We start from the raw sequence: 21777 nt of genomic DNA on the forward strand, positions 1-21777 counted from the left end.
ACTCAGTGAAGACAACGCTTTTCCTAGTCTCTGCAGTGCCCACCATAACAAAGCTACCACGGAAATACAATGGGCCCCATCACCCCACAGTCATTCTGTAATGCTGTAAAATAGTTTCTCTCTTGCCTGGTCATGGAGGAAAACACCACCAGAGAATTACTTCGTGTGTGTGTGCCTGTGTTGTGTGTGTGTGTGGCCAAGTGCACCAAATTACTGGCGTTATTGGATGCTACCAAGAACCTCACTGTGGAGGAGTGAGATGAATCCTCTTCCTCCAGTCTCCTGAGCAGCTCCCAGCTCAGACTAAGTAGCAGTTTATTATGAATCTTATCCGATAGCAATATTTCTATTTAGCAGCACATATATAAACTCAGCCTGGTCTAAAAAGATATGACATGAGATATGTCTGCTCAGCCGCTGTCTGGGGCCCTGTAATTGAACACTTGTAATTAACATGGAGTCACCAGCTTAGTCCCACTCAAAGGGCACCAGGTAGGGCAGGAAGGGGTACGGTTGCTAAAGGCCTATACGCAAGATTTTTCTAAACACTGGGGAGAAGGCAGCAAAAGACTCTACCATTGCCCATGGACCCTGCTGCCATGCCAGTGATGCCCCTCTTGGTTAATGCCAAGCCTTAGGTCATCCATCCCTTGGTCTTTCTGGAAGTAGGGAGTGGGGCAGATGTCAAAAGCCCCAAGATCAGATGGGCTGGTTATAGTGGGCTCCCTCTTCATCTTTGCTTTCTGCCTGCACCCAGGGCTTGGCTTCCTGCCTACAAACAAGAGTTGAAACTCTCTAGTGGGTTCCAGCCCCCACCTGAATCCCACCCACAATTGAGCCAGGGATAGGAGGAAAGCAGGAAGAAAGTACTGCATCACCTCTGTGCCAAGCACTGAGCTCAATGCTGGTGACTAGGAACTGAGTCAAGTATGGTCCCCCCATCAGCCACTGAGGGGCTTCTCAATAATAGGAAAGTCAGATACACAAACATTTAGGAGTTACAGAACTTTCAACAAGCCACTTTTCCTTTCTAGCCCTCAGAGTCCTCATGTGTAGACTGGGAATAATAATAATAACAGAAGTCGAGTCTCTAATGAGGTAAAGAATAGGTAAGTGCTTCCAAGGACACAAAGAGGCAGTGAGTGTCACAGATCAGCCCTGCACATTTCTCACCATGCCCACCAGTGCCCCCTGGAGCAAGAGAAGTGTGTAGGCCTGCTGCCACTGATGTGGTGCTTGGAAATGCCTGCAGGGCTTTTCCTTGGCTCTCAACATGATGCTTTCATGGCCTGCCCATCTATCTTTCCAACTTGTGAACCAGGACCTTATGCTGAGAAATCCAGGTGAGAGACATGCTGGCCAGAAAGATTGGCATGTGAGAGGATCCCATTCCTTGCCCTCAGAAGGCATGGGCGAGCAAAACCATTGCCTATCATGAAACACCCATGCATGGGACAAACCTTTGATTTGAAACCCTACACCTGCTATCTATCCTGGGTTCATTCTTTGACATCAAGTCCATTAGTTTTTTTAAACACCTCTCCTTTCAACTACCTGATGACAAGCTGATCCCCTCTTGCTGTGTCCTGCCAGTGTTTTATTGGGTATCAAAAAAAATGGGACACATGGAAATGTGTTTTATGTCATTGAATAAACTCTGCACCAGGAGTTAAGAGTCCTGGTTCTAGCCCAGACTCTAGCACTTCAAATCTGTTTGACCTCCCCTGGCTTCATTTGCTTCATCTTAAAAATGGAGAGGACATTAGTACCTGTCTCACAGGGTTGTTATGGGTGTTAAAAGAGATAAAATCTAGCTGGAACAAGAGGGAATAGACATATTTCTCCCTATTTCTCTCACTAAATGCAGCTAAACCCCTGGACGTGATAAATAAAACAAACATACAAAGATTCTGAAAGGCAGAGAGAAGAAATTAGACAAGCTAGAGACTGTAGGACCTAGGGAATAACACAGGGGTGTGCTCCCTGGGTTTTCCTTTTACCTTACATGTCCCAGATTTGGAGCCGAGGAAACCAGCAACCCAGAAACATCTGCAGGAGCAGACCAAAAAAGGCCCCAAAGAAAAGCCTTCTTTCTCTAGCCAAAGGACTGGGAAAGGGGCAGCCTAGCAAGACAGAAAACCTTTACAAAATAACGATTCTATTCCAGCCAGCCATCACAGAAAACGCTATGGTCCTCACCCCTTCCCTACCAGCAAAGACTGAGTGGAAAGCCTATACTTCCACCCTCACCAGGCTAGACCAAGGCACTCCAACCTCCCCTTCAGGTGGCATCCAAGAAGACCAATCAGAGAGCTGGAATGTTCATTCCCACCCAGCACTAAGGAGACCACCACCCACAGTGTCATGGGGGCCACATAGGGAGCAGTAAGACGGTATCTCTCCGCAGTTTAGCCAGTGAGGCATCATTGACAACTTAGTGGGGAACCTGAAATCCCACCTCCACACAGTAGTAACAAGGTTCCCCAAGCCCCTTCCAGGGTGTCAAAGGAGATTAAGTGAAGAACGTAGACTTCCAACCCCACCTAGCAATAACAAGGCAGCACTTTCCTTTACCCCAACAAGTGGTATCAGATAAGGCCTGTGATAGCAAAAGACCTAAACAAAATCCAGAGTCTTACAACATAATACCTAAAATGTCCAAGATACAATCAAAATCACTTGGCATACCAAGAACTAAGAAAATTAAAACTTGAATAAAAAAGACAATCAACAGACACCAACACTGAGACAAATCAGATGCTGAAATTTTCTGACAAGAATTTTAAAGCATCTGTCACCAAAATACTTCAGAAATCAATTACAAACATGCTTGCAACAAATAAAAATCCAGGCAATCTTAGCAAATAAATGAGAGATATAAAAAAGAACCCAAAGGAAATTTTAGATCTGAAAAACGCAATAACTGAAATGAACATCTCTCTGGATAGACTCAATAGTAGACTGGAGATGACAAAGGGAAAATCAGTGAACTTGAAGGTGGAACAACAGAATTTACTCAAGTTGAAAAACAGAGAGAAAATTTAGTGGAAAAAGATAAACAGAGCCTGAGGGATCTGTGAGACTATAATGAAAGATCAATATTCATGTCATCGGAGTCCCAGGAAGAGAATAAAAAAAAAAGACCATGAGTCTGAAAAAGTATTTGGAGAAATAATGACTGTAATTTTTTCAAATTTGGCAAAAAACAGAAACCTCGGGAGGTTAAATGAATCCCAAACAGGATAAATTCAAAGAAATCAATGCCACAACACATCACAGTCAAACTCCTGAAAATGAAAGGCAAAGGAAAAATCATGACTGGAGTTCAGAAGAATGATATCTTCCCTATTGGGAAAAGACAATTTGAATGACAGCAGATATCTCATCAGAAACCATGGAGGCCAGAAGGAATTGACCCAACATATTTTAAGAACCGTCAATCCAGAAACCAATATCCAGAAAAACTATCCTCTGAAAGAAAACTAAAAGGCTTTGTCACCCAAAGACCTACCTTAAAAGAATGGCCAAGGGGAGCTCTCTAAATAGAAAGGGAAAGTGAATGATTAAAGAAGGAATCTTGGGACATCAGGCAGGAAGAAAGAATAAAAATATGGGCAAATGCATTAGACTTTCCTCCTCCTCTTGAGTTTTCTGAATTATGTTGGCAGTTGCAGCAAAACAAACAAACAAACAAAAACTACACTCTCTGATGCAGTTCTCTATGTACATAGAGAAAATAGTTAAGACAATTATATTATAAATGGGGGAGGGTAAAGGGGCATAAACATGTTGTCAATACCAACAACAGACTACTAGTTAATTATGAGTATATAAAGTATACTCTTTTAATTAAAAGAGAGGAAGAAAGTCCATGAAGTGCCTTTCATGTGGCAAGTGCTCCATCAACATCTCTTGCAGTCAGTGGTAGTATTGTTAATGTCCACAATACTATACAACAGTAGCTCAGTGCTGAACCCTGGGGAAACTGGGTTTAGCGGCTCCCAGTTACCTCCCTTGAGTAGATTACAGTTCAGTGGGATAAACAAATTCAGAAACAACTGAGCGTGCTCAGAGACTGAATTGTGCCCCCACCCAAAAAAAATCATATATTAATGCCCTAACTCTCCAAGTACTCCAGAATGTATGTGGAGAATTAGAGTGGGCTCTAATCTCATCTGACTGGTATCCCTATAAGAAGAGATTAGGTCCTTGAGGAATCGCCATACTGTTTTCCACAATGGTTGAACCAGTTTACAATCCCACCAACAGTGTAAAAGTGTTCCTATTTCCCCACATCCTCTCCAGCACCTGTTGTTTCCTGACTTTTTAATGATTGCCATTCTAACTGGTGTGAGATGGTATCTCATTGTGGTTTTGATTTGCATTTCTCTGATGGCCAGCGATGACGAGCATTTTTTCATGTGCCTATTGGCTGTATGCATGTCTTCTTTTGAGAAATGTCTATTCATATCCTTTGCCCACTTTTTGATGGGGTTGTTTTTTTCTCATAAATTTGTTTGAGTTCTTTGTAGGTTCTGGATATTAGCCCTTTGTCAGATGAGTAGATTGCAAAAATTTTCTCCCATTCGACCCAGCCATCCCATTACTGGGGATATACCCAAAGGATTATGAGTCATGCTGCTATAAAGACACATGCACACTTATGTTTATTGCGGCACTATTCACAATAGCAAAGACTTGGAATCAACCCAAATGTCCATCAGTGACAGACTGGATTAAGAAAATGTGGCACATATACACCATGGAATACTATGCAGCCATAAAAAAGGATGAGTTCGTGTCCTTTGTAGGGACATGGATGCAGCTGGAAACCATCATTCTCAGCAAACTATCACAAGAACAGAAAACCAAACACCGCATGTCTTCACTCATAGGTGGGAATTGAACAATGAGATCACTTGGACTCGGGAAGGGGAACATCACACACCGGGGCCTATTATGGGGAGGGGGAAGAGGGGAGGGATTGCATTGGGAGTTATACCTGATGTAAATGACAAATTGATGGGTGCTGACGAGGTGATGGGTGCAGCACACCAACATGGCACAAGTATACATATGTAACAAACCTGCACGTTGTGCACATGTACTCTAGGTCTTAAAGTATAATAAAAAATATTTAAAAATATATATATATATATAAAATAAAATTCATCAGGGGAAAAAAAAGAAGAGATTAGGACAGTGGGACACACACAGGGAAGACCATATGAGGACACAGGGAGAAAATGGTCATCTGCTAAGCCAAAGAGAGGGGCTTCAGGAGAAATCAAGCCTGCCCACACCTTGATCTTGAACTTTCAGCTTCCAGAACTGTGAGTAAATAAGTTTCTGTGGTTTAAGCCACCCAGACTATGGTATTTGTTATGACAGCCTGAGCAGACTAGTATAACGGGTGTTCATTGCAGCATTATTTATAAGATAAAAATATTAGAAACAACTTAACTGGCACATCCATGCAGTGGAACATTGTGCATCCATTAAAAGGAATGATATTAAAGCATTTTAAATGACGTGGGGCAATATGTCTGTTCCAATGGGGGTAGTGGACATATCTGATGCCCCACATCACATTCCCACCGGTTTCGGTCACAATGCAGTGTACACTTCCATGGGAGCTATGACTCACCTACCACTGACACCATCTCCCCTGGAGATTAGGCCTCCTGTCTTTGCATGGTCAGCTCCAGAGTTTTACTTGAAGCTGCGAAGCTGCAGGAGCCCTCCCAGCTGGCCTATAAACACAATCTGGAAGTGCAGGATTGTTAATGGCTCCAGGAGCAACCCTTGGCTGATGCAGCCAGGGGCCGGTGGATAAATACTCCAGCCTCCCACCCTTCAGATGGGCAGGCAACTATGGAACGCTTTCTAGGCACTTCCCAGGAGGCCCTGACAGAATTCTGATTGCCCACAGCAGCTCCTTCAGTAGCATACACTAACATTGATGCTCCCTCTTTCCCTGTATCATGCTCCCCACCCCTTCATACCTGCTACCTGGGATCACCTCCTGTATTAGTCAGGGTTCTTCAAAGAAATAGAACCAACAGACTGTGGAGAAAAAGAGAGAAAGAGAGAGAGAGAGATTGATTTTGAGGAATTGGCTCATGTGATTACAAGACTGCCAAGTCCAAAACGTGCAGGGTGGGCTGACAGGCTGGAGACTCAGGGAAGAACTGCTGCTGCAGATGAAGTCTGAAGGCCATCTGCTGGTAGAATTCTCTCTTGCTCAGGAGAGGTCAGTTTTTTGTTCTATTCAAACCTTCAACTGATTGGATGAGGCCCACCTACATAATGGAGGGCAACCTGCTTTACTCAAAGACCCCCTATTTAAATGCTGTCATCCAAACAATGCCCTCACAGAAACATCCAGAGTAATGTTTGACCAAATATCTGAGAACCGTAGCTCAGCCAAGTTAACATATCAAATTAACTATCATATCTCCAAGATAAACTACCTGCACCAAAATATTGTCTTGGGCTCTGCTTCCAGGACACCCAAAAAGATGAAACATGGAAAAAGAAAAGGATACAAATCTGTATATATAGTAAAGAAACTATGTATGGAAATATGCCAAAATGTTAACAGAGTTCTTTCTGGGAGAGGGAATTATGGGTGATTCTCCCCCTTGACTTCTTTGTTTCTGTTTTTCTGTTTTTGTCTGAATAGTCTCCATCAGCATGCTTGGATAATCAGAAACAGTGATGTACACAGCAGAACAATAAAGGGTTAAATGAGTTAAAAGCAAATTGCTCCTGGAGATAAGAGGGGGAAGTGAGTCATTATCCTTGAGGCAATTCAAGAGGACTTATTCGTGGAGGAGGGGGCATTTGATTTGCCACATAGAAGAATGGATGGGGGCAGAGAGCTGGGTAGGACATTCCAAATTGCAGAAACAATGTGACAAAAATCACAAAAGTCAAAAAGTAGAGGACACATTCAACAAGGATGGAGCCATCCGGTGTGACCAGCCTGTAGGGCTTGTGAAGGACATAGGTGAGTCAGCACATTTACTGGGAAGTCCCAAAGGGGTCTTCTGTCTTTGGTGGGCCCCAGAATAAAAAGGTAGAGCGTGTGTTAGTTACTTCTGCAGACTGGGAGGCTCCAGTGCACAAAGGAACATGAAAGGTTAGCCCTAGTCTGAGGTAGGTCCTTCCTGTATCTTCCTACACTTCCTTCTTCCTTTTTTCCTTCCTCTTCTGAGAGTGTAGCTTCCCTCTGGGGGAGTAGGAAAAACAGCTTGATTGTTTTCCCCATCTGCTCCCCTCCACTACAATCAAATACACATTTCCCCTCCTGCTTCCACCACCACATTCTTTTTCCCACTAAGATATGTTGTCACTAGCTCACATAAGACTCACCTCTCCAACAGGTATACAGTTGTACGGCTCTCTCTCTCTCTCTCTCTCTCTCTCTCTCTCTCTCTCTCTGTGTGTGTGTGTGTGTGTGTGTGTGTGTGTGTGCATCTCTTTCTCTGTCGTTTCTCTCCACCGTGTGTGTCTCAGTGCTCTGGAGATGATCTAGATGCTGGTACCAGAGTGAGTCTAAAGATATGAATGGGAGTCAGAATAGACTAAAAGCATCCAAGGGGTCCAACAGGCCAGCAACAAAGTAGAAAGAGTCGGGACTCTGGAACCAAAATGAAAGTGAAGGTAGCAGTGTCATTGCCCTTGTAAGAAAGTGAGAAGTCTCTTTAGTAGAGGTTTTTGTAAGTGGATCTCTAATGGTGCATTAAAAAGAGAGGTTCCTGTGCAGCTGGGCTAGTTCCTGTGCCTTGCAAAAGGCTGCCTCATTCTGCACTAAAATAGAAAGCAAACTCCAAAGCAAGTCACTCAACCTAAGCTGCCTTTGCAAGGAATAAAGCACCCAGCTTCCTCTTTGGGGAGACATGAGTAGTGGGCCAGAGCCTGGGCTAGAAGCCAAAGTTCTTAAATTCAGTTCGGAAGGTTATCTGTCACTTCCAAATTTTGGCTAGCTCTGAGCCACCTCTGTCACTTCCAAGTTTTGGCTAGCTCTGAGCCACCTGAAAGCTGGTAGAGACAGGTGAGCAGCAAAGGAGTGTGTGGTGACCGTGAGAATGCACCTCACAGATGCCCAACTGCAAGAGGAGGCCTTGACCTGGGGCCCCAGCAAGTGTGCTCTGAAATCCATCTCTGTGTTTGCACGGGGGCCATGCTTCCCACAGGTTGTTTCTGGCCAGTGGCTGAACTGGCAGTAGTACCAAATTAGGTCATTCCTGGGAGACAGGGGCCTCCTCTGGTGATCGACTCTTGTTGAGGACTTCCTGATGGCCTTGCCAAGCCTTTCTTAGACTGCACGGTGGTCTAGACACTTTAGTACAACCTTTCTTCTCTCTCTGTCACTCGGGGTCAGCCTTGCACTGTGGTGTGGTGATTCTTCAGACTTCCTGGGCTACTTCCTCATTTTTCTCACAGGCATTTCTTATAAAGAAAATCCTCACGTCTGTAATCCCCAGAACTTTGGGCGGCTGAGGTGGGTGGATCACGAGGTCAGGAGATCAAGACCATCCTGGCCAACATGGTGAAACCCTATCTCTACTAAAATACAAAAAAAAAAAAAAAAAAATTAGCTGGGTGTGGTGGTACACGCCTGTAGTACCAGCCACTCTGGAGGCTGAGGCAGGGAAATCACTTGAACCCGGGAGGTGGGGGTTGCAGTGAGCCAAGATCACGCCACTGCACTCCAGACTGGTGACAGAGTGAGACTCCATCTCAAAAAAAAAAAAAAAAAGAAAGAAAATCCTTGGATAATAATCCCATCTTGGCCTCTGCTTGTTGAAGGGCATAACACAGGGTGAGGACTTCATGTGGTAACATTCCCATTAGCTAGGCTGAGGAAGAGGGCCAGACTGTAGCCCCCCACAGCCCCAGCTGGTCTGTCTGAGATGAACTTCCAGGAGGAACAGTCAAGTGATAACTAAGAACCATGCTGCAGCCTGAACCTTCAGGTGCTCACATGTTCCCCAGCCCAGAGTGATTACCAATGCCAAATGCCACTCCCATCCTACCCAAGATGTATACAGTGGGGCTCAGTAAACTCCTTTCCCTCTCTCTCTATTTCCTATCACTAACCATTCCCTTCCTTCTGCCTTCTCCCCCGAGTAACCTCAGCTCCCCTACCAAGGGTCCCAAGGACAGCCACATGACTCAGGGACTATGCAAGAACCTCCTTTCCCATCACCAGCACCTCTACCATCCATATCTCCAGCATCAAAACCTCCACTTCTACCATCATCACCCTCATCTCCACCAACTCCACTACCACCACTACCATCATTACTACCTCCCCATCCATCATCACCATCACTTCCATCACCTCCATCCCAAACTTCTATACCTTCCACCATCATTACTTCCACCAACATCATCTCTTCTGCCTCCACCTCCACCTCCACCCCATCCTATAATTTCCTCTACCACTTTCTATAAGACTCCAGAAAATATTCTGAGCACTTTATTGTGCCACAACTGGCAATGTGATGGTATGGTGGAGCCATGACTTCAATCCCTGCATCTACCTACCCCTCACAGGCTGTGTGACCCAGAAGAGATCTGTCTGGCTGTAAGCATCAGCTTCCCAATATATTAACTGGGAAGTGTGGTAGTCCATTTGCATACTGTTTTATTCTTTATCAAATTTATAAAGAAATTACCCAGTCTCAGGCATTCTGGGGAGCTTTCATCCATCCTCCACAGGATTTTTTATTTTCTCAGTAGACTATTTCTCCTTCTCTCCCTCAATTTTTAGATCAACAACTAAATCAGGTTCAGGGTTATCAACATAATTAATGCCATTTTGGGGGGGGCTCTGAGGTTTGGAGTGTTGTCACCCCTGACTAGCCCTTCACTGTGAGCAGGATTCTGGTCCAGAAGCCAAGTTGAGGCTGTCAGTGGCTGTGGCATTAGGTGAGGCCCCTTGGAGGGGGTGGTCCTAACCCCAGCCTCCATCCTAAGCAGACGCCCTCCAAAAGCTTGGAGGCTTCCCAAGCCGGAAACCCCCATCCACCTTCCAGGGCAGCCTTGGAGCTGGTTCTTGCAATGGGCTCCAGGAAAACCTGCTTCCACAGCTTGCGACTGAAGTGCTCATCTTGGGGATCCAAGCATGGCTTCTTGTTTCCAGCTGTTGTCAGTTGGATGACATGGGGAGCAGGCTCCTCTTGTCTCCCAACTTCTATCTCCTAGGCCCCTGAGCAGCACAGATATGGCTAGTCACCTGATTCCAGAGATGCTGAGAAGTGGGGCTTTCACCACAGCCAGTCTTGCCCCTCCTTCCTGTGCCTGTTAGTAGTATGACTAAGTGACAATTACGTAACTCTCCCATTTGAAGTTGGGATAGAAAATGTTGTGGCTGAAGTATTTCTATTTCTCACTTTCCAAGCTCGCCAGGGCGTCCGCATGTAAGAGCTCTCACTCTATTTCCGGCTGGGTGCTTCGTGAATGAAACAGGATATTCTGCCAACTTCAGAACACACCTTTTATCATGCACTGCGAGATCAGCTGGCTTGCCTATCCTCTCCCCAATCCCCCCAGTCAGCAATATGCCAGCTCCCATCCGGTGGAGAGCAGGAAGTCACTGAGCTAGCCGACTTGCATGGGGCTCCTAAATTCCCCTGAAGCAAGGGCAGAGAACAGACTTCCTTCGATGACAAGAGACCTGAATGCTGATAATGGGTGTTTCCTGCCTGCTTGGCTTCTAGCCTTCTCTCATTCTCCTTGGGCATTGAGCAGGGAGAAGAGATCTGGGCTCTTGCATGGTACCCCTAGCCCCTGGCTGGTTCTTCTCCCCTCTCCTTGCCAGCCAAGGGTGCCAATTCAGAGCCTCTTCTTCCTTATAACAGATGCAATGCTTCTAAAAGCCTAGTATAGCTCTGTCACAAATGAGTTGTGTGGTCTTTGGACAAAACACTTCACCTCTCATGCCTCCATTTGCTCATCTGTGAAAGGGAAGAAATATCTACCTTACTAGATTTTGTAGAATAACAGTGAGACTCCATTGGGCACATGGACCTCAATCCACACCTTTTGTCTTCAAATTGAAATGCTTCATAATGCCTATTTAAATCTACTATAGAACATATGCAGTACTCAGGCTGCCTTGAGAGCTGAGACATGAGCAGCTGCATTGGAAGATATTTATTAGGAGATGACATCATATTCTTGCATGCAAAGGTCAGCCCATGGTTGGGATTCCTCCTTTTGTTGTTTTCTACCTTGGGAGTTTGAAGGTCATTACCCACATCCATCTGGGTTTGCCAAGCTTGGGCTCTAGCTAAACCTCTTTGCCAAACACACGTTCCCTTAGCTTGGGAAACAAGTTGATTGGAAGGGATATTTCATCTCTGTGTGTTTGCCTTATTTACACTAATACCCTCGAAGTTGGACCTCATGGTGAAATCATTTCAGGAATTGCTAGAGAAACCCTCATCCTTTCCTAGCCATCAGCCCCTCTTTGAAAAGGGCCCAGCACTAAAGATCGGCAATACCACTGTCCATGCCAACCCTGGCCAAGTGGAACAGGCTGAAGGTACATGAGGCAGGATCAGGCCCGGCTCCTCCCCCAGGAGCTAGCATGGAGGCTCCTACATCCTTCCCATGGGACAATTTGAATCCCCTTCACTGGCTAGAGGAAAGTATCAGTCTCTCTCTCTGGGAAAACTGTGCTCTGTCATGAGGAGAGAAATTGGCCTGATGAGTGTCCTGCATTTTTCTTGGCTATAAGCTAAAGGGTGCAGGTGCTGCGAAGCGCTAGGGTAGGTATGGGTGAGAACAGAAAACTAGTTGTTTCTTGTAATGAGGTAAATACAACTACAAGACCTCAGCACAGAATGCATTAGCAGCTTTTTAAGGGGTTCTGCTAAGAGAAGATTTGAATGATTCTTACTGAGGCCACCGATGGTTCCAGTTCTTGAGTCCACCAAAGGCAGGCCTGGGTCTGATGGCCTTCGTCTTCTCACCCCTCCTCTGCTTCATGCCACACATCACTTGCTGCCCTGCAAAGAGACCTCCAGGCTCTCATGGGTTTCAGAAGCCCATCCTGGGGTTCTAGAGAAAAATCAACAGGGGTTCACAGATAAAGGTGTTCTGAGGTCAAAGCAGCTGGGAAAACCCTGCAGATTCCACTCTTGCCTTGGAGAATCCCAATGCACATGGCAAAGAAAAGACCCTGAGAAGCCCTACAGTTTAACTTTGTTGAATTTAGCATGTATTAAGTGAGTTTCAACTGGAAAATTTTGCTGTGACACCCCTATTAACAAAGTGTCAGTGGTATGTGATGTGGGAAACAGGGCTGGACAGTATGTGTAGGGGTTCCAGAAAGGGCATAGAGCTAGGAGTTAAGACACCTCGATTCTAGTCCTAGCCCCATCACTGACTCACTAGGCAACTTTGAGCAAATCCCAATCCTGTCTGGGCTTCTGTTGGACTCTCATGGCTCTGAGAGTCTGTGCTAAGAGGAAAAAGCAGGAGAAAGTCAACTGTGGGGCATGCATGGGAGTCCAGAGTACCTGGTGCCAGGCCTGACTGTCACTTTCTTGTTCTGTGATAGGTGAGCTCTTTGCGCTCTGAAGGCCTCAGATTCCTCTCTGAGAAATGAGGAGTTGAGCTAGATGGGCTCTACTCTGTGGTTCCTCTGGTCCCACTGGGGTATCATGCATTGGAAGGGACATGTGCTGGCCTGGTGGCCTTAGGACCCTGGTTCAGGGCACTGGTTCAAGACAAGCTCCACTCCACATCCACTTACAGAAAGGAGCTGTGGCTCTTTCTCCCCATAACTTTGTGGGTTTTTTTTTTTTTTTTTTTTTGAGATGGAGTCTTGCTCTGTTGCCCAGGCTGGAGTGTAGTGGCCCAATCTTGGCTCACCACAACCTCCGCCTCCCAGGTCCAATGATTCTCCTGCCTCAGCCTCCCGAGTGGCTGGGACTACAGGTGTGTGCCACCATGCCCGGCTAATTTTGTATTTTTAGTAGAGACCGGGTTTCACTATGTTGACCAGGCTGGTATTGAACTCCTGACCTCAGGATCTGCCTGCCTCAGCCTCCCAAAGTGCTGGGATTACAGGCATGAGCCACAACGCCTGGCCTTCTTCCCATAACTTTCTAAGGGACTAGATCAAAGGAGAGCCCTCTCTTGGTTCCCATTGATTCCATGGAGGGACAGGGCCCAAGGTAGAGTCTCCTGTGTGGGCTACAACCCCGTTTTAGGGGTTGGATTATGTCTTCCCAAAATTCCTATGTTGAAGTCCTAAGCCCCAGTACCTCAGAATGTGACCTTATTTGGAAATAGGGTCACTGCAGATATAATCAGTTCAGATGAGGTCATACAGGAATAGGGTGGGTCCATAATCCAGTGTGACCTCAGACTTGCAGCCTCCAGAACTGGGAGGCAGTACACTTCTGTTGTTGAAGCCACTCAGTTTGTGGCATTTTGTTATGGCAGCCACAGCAAACTCATATGCCCATATCCTTGTCCCCACCTCTGATGTGGTCTTGCCACCCATGCTTGGTAGATGGTATGAGGACTGTATGCAGGCCATGCTTCCTACACCTTCAGACCACGAAAGCTTGATCAAGAGATTTTCGATCGATTAAGTGGCAGCTTGGCCAGCCAGAAGCTGACCTGCTCTGCTTTAAACAGTGCAGGATGGAAACCCTAAAAAAAAGGATCAACATTATGACCCATTAATTCTATCTCTGGGATTCTGTCCCGAGAAATTTGGCTAGATACAGAAAAGCTTCATACCAAGAAAGGTCCACATCAGTGTAAAATAGAGAAAAAGCAAGAACCAATTATGTGTCCAAAAGGTGGGAGTGCTTAAGACAATGATGCTTCACCCATTTGATTAGAAGAGTATTGTCTTAGCTTGCATTCTCCCCAAAAGTAGAATCTGAGACAAGTTTCTTTTGGGAAATGGTCCCAGGGAATAGGAGGGAAGGACTGGGAAAAAATGAAAGAGGAAAAGAGGAAAAGCCAATCTAAGGTGTATTATTGAGTTGCTCACTGCTATGGGCAAGTAAAGCTCAGATCCACTGGGAGTTCTCTGATGATACAATGGAATGCACCTTGGATTGTTTGCCCAAGACATGGAAGAAAAGAGTATTTATCTTTTCATCAAAGTTTACCTCAGTGAATATTGACTCTCATGTTTCCAGGTTTGTACATGTGGCAGGAATGGTTTAGCAGACTGCCACAGTAAAATGACTCTGGGGAAGAAAGTAGGCACACACTGGTGCAGCTGAGGGTATGAGGATAAAAGCTGGTGACACAGATATGCAGCCATTATGAAGAAGACCTGACTGTGTGGAACACACTTATGATATGTTAAGGAAGAGAACATGGTACACCCTTAAAAGTTTGGTGGGATCACATATGTACATAATACCCTAAAACATGTGCAAAGAAAACAGACAGGAAGGAAATATGATGAAGAGTTAACAGTTTATTTATCTCTGAGTAGTGAGATCATCTGTGGTTCTCTTTCCTTTTCATTTCCTTCTTTGCATATATCTATATTTCCTGGTTTCTTTAACAAACAGTTATTACTTTTAAAATGAAAAGGAGTAAATGAAGCAATTTTCACACCTGAATGGGCACAGAATCACGTGGAGTGGTTGTAAAAACACAGTTGATGGGCAGAAGCTTGACTTCATGAGTGTGCACCCCATGCAGTCACACAGGGTCCTTACTTAGATGGGCCCCAAGCTTGGTTTGATGCTTTGCTGTCACCATCTTGAAATACTTAATAAGTTTTGAACAAGAGGCTGCATTTTCATTTTGCCATGAGCCCCACAAGTTATGGTAGCCAGTCTTGGCGGGGCCCTATACCCAGAATCTCTGCTTCAATCATCTGGGGGCAGAGCCTAAGAATTTGAATTTCTAAGATGCTCTAGGTGATACTAACACTACTGGTTTGTGAACTGTAGTTGAGAACCACGGTGTAAGAATAATAATAAAGATTGTACTGACTAAATAGCTCCCAGGTGCATTTAAGAATATATTTATAGACCATTAACTACTTTGGAATAGAGAAAATGTATTGAAGATCAGTCAGAAATGAAAATATGGTGGCTCTCAAATGAGAATGCAAATCAATGAGAAATCCCAAAGTGTGGTTCAGTGATAATAGGTCCCTCAGAGGATGGTGACCTGGCACTGGTCTTGACACACTCCCTTTGGGCTTCCATCTCCGGTCAGCTCCTTTCCAATTGAGCAACACTGGGCAAGCTGCCCTCAGTCTGTCAGCACTTGTGAAATGGGATAACAAGACCTGCCTCACAGAGTTTTGGGTGACAGCTGAGGGCCTTGAAGTCCTAACTCATGATTCCTTGGGACATGTGGCTTCTGGGGTAGCCTCAGCTCCCCCATGTCTTCTCCACTAGACCTTGAGTTCTCGCTGAGAGCAGGGAACCCCGCTCTGACCTTCTGGGTCTGCTGAAGGGCAAGGTTGTTGAGAGGCTCCCGAGGATAAAGCTAGGACCCTGGAGGGGAGGCAGTAGTGGTAAAACTACTTCCTACAACACCAGAGCTCTCCTGCAGTTAGAATCCCCCAGGAAGGCCCCAACTGCCCTGGGAGTGCCTGTGGGTTTCCCAATGAGCCAGAGCTCGGAAAAGGGGACCACACCCATCTTCTTGAGTTACTGTTCTGAAAGGCGCTAGAATTATACCTCTGGCATTGCCCAAAAGGAGGTCCTGGCAGCAAGAAGAAAGGACAGGGTACAGATGTGGAAGCATCTGTCTCCCACCCCACTCCTGGCCTTCTCCACCCAGATGCAAGTTGGGTGAGATGGAAGCACGTGCCTCTCTCTCCTGCTATGGCTGTTTTCCCTGTGGGGGTATCATGCAAAGGCAAAGATGACGTGGCCATCCATGTGAACTGAGGTGCCTCTCAGCCACTGCCCTTGTCACAGGCTGGCAATTGTCAGTGCTAATCCAAGTAGCTGGGAAATAAGACTTCTTGGATCGATGTTAACACTTTGTGTTATTCAAACAGGTCTTTCAGGGGCCAGTGAAGAAATTCACTTTGCCACACTTGCTGCCATGCCAGCAGGCTAATTGGGTGTTGCTTGTGCCTGCTATTGAATCAGGTCTCTTTGGCTGTTCGACTCATAAATCAGGGCCAACAATCTCAGCCAAAAGGGAGAGCCAGCTGCTGCTAAGCAAGAGCTGCAGGCCCCACCTTAATCTGACATTGACCCAGTTAGGTGACCTTTGGCAAAAGCCCTATCCTTTTCTGAGTCTCTGTGTCCAGGTCTGCTGGGGCCTTGGGACACAGATGTTACAAACTCCCTGGGTTTCAAGGAATATGATGGGACAGAGAGGCTGCTCAGCCACAGCAGTTCCATGTGTTCTGTGAGCTCACTGCCCCAGAGGCATTCTGGCCAAAATTTGAGGATCAATGCCCAGACAGGGGTGCTAGAAAAAGCATCACTGCTCAAGCTGCAGGCCACTGGAAGGTCCTGACACCCAGGCGGGCCCAGGAGAGTCAGTGATGGAAGTCAGTGAGTCCAGCCTGATCTAGAACAGCACCTTCCTTCCCCCACACTGAATGGCTGCAGAGGAATCTGCCCTCCAATCTGGGGAATTCCATCCCTCCAGCAACAGTTGGGGAGCACACAGCCCAGAGTCCAGCAGGCCTGAAGCCAGTCCTTGTGCTATCACATCTCCTCTGGGTGAACATAGGCAAGTCATTCCCCCATAATCCTCATTTGTAAAATGGGCATTATAGTAAGAGCTTTCCAAAACCTTGGGGACTGTTCTATGAATCAAAGGAGACAATCAGTGGCAACCCCAGAGCACAATGCCTGGCACACAGTAAGAGCTTAAGAGCCAATTCCTTTCTGGATCGGTTTCCTAAGGCTGCTGTAACAAATTACCTCCAACTTGGTGGCTTAAAGCAACAAATGTTTATGCTCTTACCGCTCTGGATGTCAGAAGTCTGAAATGGGCCACACCGGGGCTAAAACCAGGGCACCAGCAGGCTGTGTTCCTTCTGAAGACTCTAAAGGAGAATCTGTTTCTTCGCCTTTTCCAGCTTCTAGAGGCCACCTGTGTTCCTTGGCTTGTGGCCTTTCCTCAAATCACTCCACTCTCTTGCTTCCATCCTCACATCTCCTACTACTGACACTGACCCTCCTGTGCCCCTCTTATGATTACATTAGGACTCATCCGGATAATCCAGGATGATCTCGCCATCTCAAGAGTCTTGATTTAATTCTATCTGCAGAGTCCCCTTTGCCTTGGAAGGTAACACACTCCCAGGCTCTGGGGTGTAGGGAGAGGCATTGTTCTACTGACCACATCTTCTCTCCTCTCTCTAGGGTTCCTATTCCTGATCATTCCAGTTCGGAGCAAACTCAGGGGGCTGAGTCAGAAGAGCCCTTAGAAGCCACCTACTGTGTTTGGCTCTGTCTATTCCAGCACCCTGGCTAGACTGTCAGCCCCTGAAGGCAAGGACACAAACTAGTCTTGTTCACTGCTTACTGCTCACCTCCACACCACCTCAGCACAGAGACTGGACAGAGTCAGCACGTGGTACATCTGTGCCAATTTCATGTTGTGGAATGAACTTGAAGACACTAAATAGATGCCTCCTGATCCTCAAAATTCACTATCTCCGCTTTAAAAAGAGTAGCAACTGGTTTATCTGTTTCTTTTTAAAAAGTTATCAGGATGGGGAGACTGGCCCAGAGAGAGGAATGGACTTGCCCAAAGCCATAGGAACTAGCATGCATCCCAGGCTCCCACCATCCTAGAGTAAATTGTGCTTCCCGTTGACACTCATTTTGCAAATGAGACCTGCGAGGTTCAGGAGGCTGTACAGCTGGCGGGCAGCAGAACCTGAGTGTACACCAGTGCTTTTTGCCTCCCAGATCAAGAGAACCTGAGCTATCTGACCACAGCACGCTAGAGGCCACAACCAACAGGAACACAGCAATGAGGGCAGACAAGTGCCCTTGGGGAGGCTCAGGGTGGCGACTACCCCATGCAGAGGAAGTGCAGGGAAATTGATCTGGGAGAAAGAAGGCTGCCTGCTGGCTACCACCGTGAGTCTGCCCTGACTGCAGCCCCTCTCACAGGCTCTGAGGCCCCAGCACATCATTACTCTCCCTGGGCTGCTCACAGCATGTCGTCCCCACCTTAGCATGGGCCCTGGTGACATGCAGGTGGCAGTGGCTCAGCACTGCCAAAGGGGCACAGCAAGGGTGGCCACCTGCTGTTCACTCACACACAAATACACACGTGTGTGGACACATTTGCACGTGTGCATTCACAGGCATACACATGCACACACACGCTCACCTTCACATGTACTTCCCCTCCCACGCACACACACACAGGCAGATTCAAGGCCGCCTACCCTCCCTTTTCCCCAGGATTGCAGTAGCCGCCTTCTCTGCCCCCACATTGTGCCCCTTTGCCGGCACTCCCGGGCTCATGGCAGTGGGGGTGGGGAAGCACAAGCAGAAATGAAAGAACAGATTTTGATCCGTCCTCATCAGGAATGGCTGTCCCATCTAGAGTCCCCGGACAGGATTTTCCATGCCTTTCTGAAAGGGCCACTCAGAGTCTCAGCCTGTGCAGTGAATAGGACACTGAGCATCTGTCCTAGACTTTGCTTCCGTTCGTGGAGTGGAGCCTTTTGACTGTTTGCCAGGAGCAGAGAGGTCTGGGGTGCTGTGGAAAATGGGGCTCAATGTGCATATGCTGTGTGCATTCATTTGTGGGCATGTGCCTTTATGTGTGAGTATGCCCCTGGGCATGCTTCCGGGTTTGGGCACATCTGTGTGTTGACAAGTGAATGTGTGTGTGTGTGTGTGTGTGCGCGTGTGTGTATGTGAGTGTGTGTGTGCGTGTATGCCTGTCTGGTGGTACATGTGCATGTGTGTACATACACATATGTGTGTGCATGTATGTATGTGTCTGCATGTGTGTCTGCACATTGCCTGTCTCAGTCAGCTTGGCTGCTATAACAACGTACCATAGACTGGGTGGCTGAAACAACACATTTATTCCTCACAATTCTGGAAGCTGGGAAGTCCAAGATCAAGGTGCCAGCAGATTCAGTTCCTGGTGAGAGGTCTCGTTCTGTCTTGCAGACAGCTGCCTTTTCACTGTGGCCTCACACGGCAGAAGGAGACAGTGAGTTCTAGTCTCGCTTCCTTTTCTTGTAAGGACGCTATTCCCATTGTGGGTCCCCATCCTCATGGCCTCACCTAACTTTATCTCCCAAGGGCCCCACCCCCAAATACTGTCACATTGGAGTCAGGGCTCTAACATGAATTTTGAGGTGGACACATGTATTTCATGGCAGTGCCCGTGTGTGTGTGCACGCGCCTGTGTGTGTACGTGTGTGTGTGTGTGTGTGCACATGTGTGTGTGTGTCAAACAATCAGCAGCTCTGCCATGCTGCTGCCACCACTGTCCCCTCTGGATTTCCTGAATGAGGTTATCTTCTGTCTTCTCCAGATCTAAGCACTTGGAGCTCTGGACTTGGCCAGTCTCCATCACAACCCTGCAATCACCTCTCTCAGTGTGGGTATCAGCATGGAAAACATGAACAAGGCCAGGCGTCCCTGGCTGCCTTCACAGCCAGGGCAGCACCATGACCTCAGAGCCTGACCCCAGAGCCCACTCGAAGCTTCCATATGCTTCCATCGTTCTCTCTGCTTCTCCCCCGGAAGATCCCTATTACTCCTTTAAAGCCCAGTTCCAACACCTATTCCCCAGGAAACCTGGCAGCATACACCCCAGGAGGCTTAGAGACTCACTCCCTTGCCTGGGCTCCCACAGTGCCTTGCATGAAGCACTTCCACAGCTCTTGCCAGGTGGTACTTTAGGTACTTCTGTCTCCACAGCTACCAAGTGAGAGCCTGGTGCTGGTTCATTTTGTTGTACCCAGCACCTGTTTGTCGAGTGACTAAAAGAGTGCCTACTATCGTCTCATGAAGATTCAAGGGCAGTGCCAGGGGGAACACTTGGCTAGGTCTTTTCCCTGGTGATGAATTTCTGACAAGATTGCGCCATAGGAGACAAGGACACTCAGGAAACATTGTGCTGCAGTTTCTCTCTCCGTCAAGGTCAGTTCCCATCATCCCCCACCCCTGGCAAGCAGCACAGGTCACAGAGGAGGTGCAAAGCTCTGTGTCCTCCCAGATAGAGCCCCTCCCCACCCTAGACAGGAGGCCTGCTTCTCTTGACACTGGGAAGCCTCCATAAGCATTGGAGTGATCACAGACCCGAAGACTGGTTGCCCCTTCCCCAGACTGATAGAGACACCAAAGCCTAGAGGGACAGCACGTAACCAGGGTCTCTCAGCAGAGCAGTCACAGAGCTGGGTTCGGCCATTTCCCTGTGTGGCATAAGAAGTCCCGCCTTGCCTCAGGGAAGTAGAGGCTCCAGGCTCTTCCTTTCCTGCAGACATGTGAGCAGCAGGTGGAAGCCAAGTCCAAGACCCTGAGAAGCACCATGGCAGCTCAGGGCACTGCAGCCGGCCAAGGAGATGAGGCTAAGGAGCCAAGATGGCCACAGCCCCTGATTTCTCTGAATGGAATTGGAAAGAATGAGGCTATGGCTGTCAGTCCCACCTCTATGTGCCATGCTGCCAGCACTGGGAAGTAACATCTCTACTCATCACCAGTCTCATGCCCTACGAACTTGGGGAGCCTTCAAAGCGCCCACTTAAATAAACACAGGCACTTCCAAATCCCCACTGCTGAAAAGGGGCAAAGCCCCAAGTGGTCCCAACTGAACTCATGGCACAAGAGCCGGGCCAACACAGAGCCTGACCAGAAACGGCAGGCCAGGGGCAGGGAGGAGGAATCTTTGGAGGTTTTATTACTTTTTGCTTTGTGATGACTGGCTTGGAGCCCACACAGTTCTTGAATGCATAATAGGGAATTGGGCGAGCCTGCAGAAATAAATTTTATTAGCACACAATCACTGCAACCCCAGACAGGGCCTTCTTTCAACAGGTCCGGTCAATTAGCAGAATAATGCAAGGGCTGGTTTTCGTTTTAAAGGGTTTAATTAAAGTTTGGGTACAATGAACATGCAAGCCACCAATCTGTCTTTCAAGGCATGTATTATCTGGAAATTGATTGTAACTTATGCTTCTTTCTAGAAGTGTAATTCCTTAGAAGACATGGAAGGCACCCCTCTCCACCTCTCCCCGCCCCACCCCCACGAACACTCCTCCCTATCTCCCCAGCTCCTCTCCCACCCAACCCAAACTGCCCTATCCCTCCTGCCATAATTTAGTCAACAATGCCAAGGTTTCACATGTGGTTCAGTGGAGACCAGTGTTCCCCTGCGGAGGAAACCCAGCCCCCAGGTCTACTGTGTGTGGGCAGGAGCTGGGAGCCCAATGTACCTCTTCCCTCCCTCACAGAGCTGGAGGCCAACGCATCAGCTTTATTTGCCCTGAAAGAACAGAGAACACCGAGTCTCAAGTCAGCCACTGCTGCCGAGAGCAACAGGTTTGAGTGGGAGGGTGTGCAGGGCTGGCAAAGGACTGCCCCTTTGCAGAAACAGGCCTCCCTCATACAGGCCCCATTCGTCAGGACAGGCCTGCACAGGGTGCTGCTCCCTCTCTAGCTGGGTGGGCAGCTCCTTCGGCTGCACCACCCTTTAAGAGATGCCAACTGTTTGTCACTTTTCTGCCTGGCACAGTGCTGGGCATTGGACAGGGTGGGGGTCTACTGAGGGCCTCTACTTCGGGGATCTTAGAGCACAGCCGGGAGGCAGCAT

General features: G+C 47.4%; 1 long non-coding RNA gene across 1 annotated transcript in view; it reads left to right on the plus strand.

The window, feature by feature from the left end:
* The window catches only part of LOC135969072 (uncharacterized), a 190167-nt gene extending 169089 nt beyond the window's left edge, over window positions 1-21078 (plus strand). The window contains exon 3 of the long non-coding RNA XR_010584152.2: window positions 17349-21078. This is a non-coding gene — a long non-coding RNA (uncharacterized lncRNA). The remainder of the gene's footprint in view (window positions 1-17348) is intronic.
* The last annotated feature ends 699 nt before the right edge of the window (window positions 21079-21777 follow it).

This window comes from Macaca fascicularis, chromosome X (genome assembly GCF_037993035.2).
Source record: "Macaca fascicularis isolate 582-1 chromosome X, T2T-MFA8v1.1".
NCBI classification, from domain to species: Eukaryota; Metazoa; Chordata; class Mammalia; order Primates; family Cercopithecidae; genus Macaca; species Macaca fascicularis.